Consider the following 3,669-nt stretch of genomic DNA (forward strand, 5'->3'; position numbering starts at 1 on the left):
CCACCGAGCCCGGCTCTTATTTCTTTTAAAAAAATTTAAATGTGTGGGAATCAATTCAGGTCTAGGTTTACAAATATTCATTATGTAGGTAACTTTGATGTTGAAGTGTACCCCTCCCTCCCCTGGCAGTTTCCCTCAACTGTCAATCCCAGCCCCCCTCCCCTGGCAGTTTCCCACTATTGTCAATTCCTTTTTTATAGTATTATGATAATTGTTCAAGGTCTGCTTATGAGTGAGAACACATGGTACTCTGCTTTTTGTTTCTGTATAGATCTCTGAGTATGATAGACTCTAAATCCATCCAAGTTGCTGTAAAGTCCATATGTTTGTCCTTCCTTATGGCTGCATAATATTTCATTGTGTATATGTACCACATTTAAAAAATCCAGTCCAGCTTAAATGGGCAGCACGGTTGGTGTAACCATTTTTAAAGTATGTAATTCAGTGCCATAAGTTACATTCATAATGTTGTACAACCATCACTGCCATCTACTTCCCAAGTGTCTTCATCACTCCAAACAAAAACTCTGTGTCTATTAAACAATCACTTTCCATTTCTCCCTCCCCTCCCCCAGTTCCTGATAACCTCTGCTCTACTTTCTGTCTCTCTGAACTTATTTTGGGTACTTTGTAAAGTGGAATTACACAACATTTGTGCTTTGTGTCTGTAGTTTATTTTACTCAACATTTTTTCTTGGTTCATCCACGTTGAGAAGCATTCAAGGTATTATTATTATTTTTTTGAGTTGGAGTCTCACTCTGTCACCCAGACAGGAGTGCAGTGGCCGTTCCCGGCCACCGCAGCCTCAACCTGCCGGGCTCCTGCGATCCTTCCGCCTCAGCCTTCCAAGTAGCTGGAACTATAGGCGTGCGCTACCACACCTGGCTAGTTTTTTGATTTATTGTAGAGATGAGGTCTCGCCGAGTTGCCCAGGTGGGTCTCGAACCCGTGGGCTCAGGCAATCCACTCACCTCAGCCTCCCAAAGTGCGGGATTACAGGCTGAGCCACTGAGCCCAGCTCATTCAAGATATTTTAACAGAGATAATTTTTTTGTTTGTTAATATTTGTTGTTTTCTGGATATACTGAACTGAGAGACCAAAACCACAAAAATTCTCATATGTTATCATTTCCTTGTGTTCTACCTATAGTTTCTTGTAGATGATATTTTATAGGTGTTAATATTTCTCATATTATTATTATTGAGTCGAAATCTCACTCTATTGACCAAGCTGGAGTGCAGTGGCACAATCACAGTTCACTGCAGCCTTGACCTCCTGGACTCAGTTGATCCTTCTGCCTTGGCCTCCAAAAGTGCTGGGATTACAGGCATGAGCCTCTGTGCCTAGACCCCCCCTTTTTTTGTTTGTATAAATTTAAAAGGTATAAGTGCAGTTTTGTTACATGTCTTTATCGCATAGTAGTGAAGTCAGGACTTTAAGGTTATCCATTGCCTGAATAACGTATATTGTATCCATTAAGTAATTTTTTATTATCTGCTCTCCTCTCACACCCTCCCCCTTCCGAGTTTCCACTGTCTGTCATTCCACTGTCTGCATCCAGGTGTACACATTATTTAGCTTCCACTTATAAATGAGAACAGTGGCATTTGACTTTCTGTTTCTGAGTTGTCTCACTTAAGGTAATAGCTTCCAGTTCCATTCATGTTGCTGCAGAAGACATGATTTCAATCTTTTTTAAAGCTGAATTGTAATTCATGATATGTATATATCACATTCTTTATCCATACTCATCCACTGATGACCACTTGGATTGATTCCATCTCTTTTAATGTGGGACTTGATTTAACAGGTAGTGAAGGACTTGAAAGGCAAGAAGGCAATACTAGTTAACTAGGTTAACACTGGGGTTAACACAGAGACAATTACTGTTGAATCAGCTGACCAGCTTAGGCCTGGGAAACCAAAGGAAGAGTTGAGGTTATCAGATTCTGGACGCTGAGAGGAGGAGGAAAATGAGGTCGAGTGACTCTCTACCCATGTGTCTGACTCAGGGGGGCTGACCAACTGGCGCTGGTATATTTGAGGGGTCACAAAAATACTGTGTGGGGCAAAAAGAAGTTGGAAAGTGGAATGATCTGATGCTGCTGGCAACCAAAACAAGAATCAAATCCTGTTTCCTTCCTCCTCCTCCTTCTCCTTCCTCTCTCCCTTTTGTGTTTTACACTGTCGAAGCTAACAGGAAGCCAATAGGGTGTAAGGAGTCAGCCTTGAGGCCATGGGTGCGGACTGTGGGTGAGGACGTGCAGCAGTTGGATGGCTGGCTTAATGAACTGACTGGGGTGCGGAGGACCTAATTTCTTATAATTGATCATCTGTGAGAACAACTTCATAAGCAGCTGAAATATTTTATTCCCCAATAACCCAACCAATTAGAATAAAGATAAACCGGTTCATGTTTCAAGTTCTCAAAGCTAGAAATTCTATCACTTTTTCTTGTGTGTCTCATACTGAACTTGGGGTTAGACTTGGGACCTTTGGAAATTGCTTGGGCTTTCTTGTTAGTGAACAAAATTTGAACACTAGTAAATGAATACTACTCATAGATACAGGAAGTGGATTGGTTTTATCTCATGGATTCTGTAATTTTTCTGGGAACCTCAGAGTGCTATTTATTCTAATGTGCAGTTTTAACCGGGTTTGTCTGATGTATCTGTCAGCACAGGTTAGGTTATGCTACAGGAACAAATGACCCCCAAAGCTCACTGGCTTATGACAATCATTTAGTCTTGGAATTATCAGGTGTAAAAGCCAGATTTTGAATGAACAATCACATCACCAGAAACATAATTTTAAAGTGTGATTTGTGATTTGAAGGAAAGTTCTAAAAAGAACTGTAAACGTTGATCTTGTCTGGGGGCTGGACAAGGAGACTTCACTGAAGAAATGATAGTCAAGCTGTAATAAGAAGTGAACAAAGGTGGTTGTAAGGAATAGTCTGGGCAGAGGGACTTGAGATTGGACACAACTTATTGGGGGAAAAAGAAGGCTGAAGTGACTGGGGGCAGAAAAGCTGAAGGAGTAGAGGGAGTAGAGGTGAGAACGTGTATGCGGGGGCCAGCCCCTGCAAGTTTTGGGGAGTCCCTTGGAAGATGTGGTGGCGTCGGCGAATCTGTAGGGACAGATATTAAAAGAAAGAAAGATGGAAGGATAGATATAAAGAGGAAGAAAGAGAAAGAAAGAAAGTGGACAACTGTTCAGTGAAATGAGCAGAAGCCGTTTATTGAAAGTTACAGCAGGTATTTATCCCCAAATTTTAGACAGACAGTCTCACAAGTCTTTCACGTGAACACGAAGCCAGGTGCAGGAGGGGCATCCCCCACCCACCAGATGTTTTCTCAGGTATGAGGAAGGACAAACCCCAAGATTGTCTTATTGTTCCCTTTGCTAGTTAATGCTCTTCAAAAGCAGTGCAACAATCCCAACTAGCCTAATGATGTTTTGATAATCAATAACTTCTAAAGCTCACTCAATACCCATGATGACTAACTTAACTTTATTACCTTTCTATTCTATGCTAATACTACTTACTCAATGCTACGGAAGCTTTTAATTATAACTTAAACCAATTCCTAAAGAATGTGGCCCAGTCCAAAGATCACGCTGGGTTCTATAGGATGTGGCCCAGTCCAAGGTTCACGGTGGACCA

The sequence above is a fragment of the Carlito syrichta genome, unplaced genomic scaffold, assembly GCF_000164805.1.
Source record: "Carlito syrichta isolate Samal-C Ts95f unplaced genomic scaffold, Tarsius_syrichta-2.0.1 Scaffold312151, whole genome shotgun sequence".
Taxonomy (NCBI): domain Eukaryota; kingdom Metazoa; phylum Chordata; class Mammalia; order Primates; family Tarsiidae; genus Carlito; species Carlito syrichta.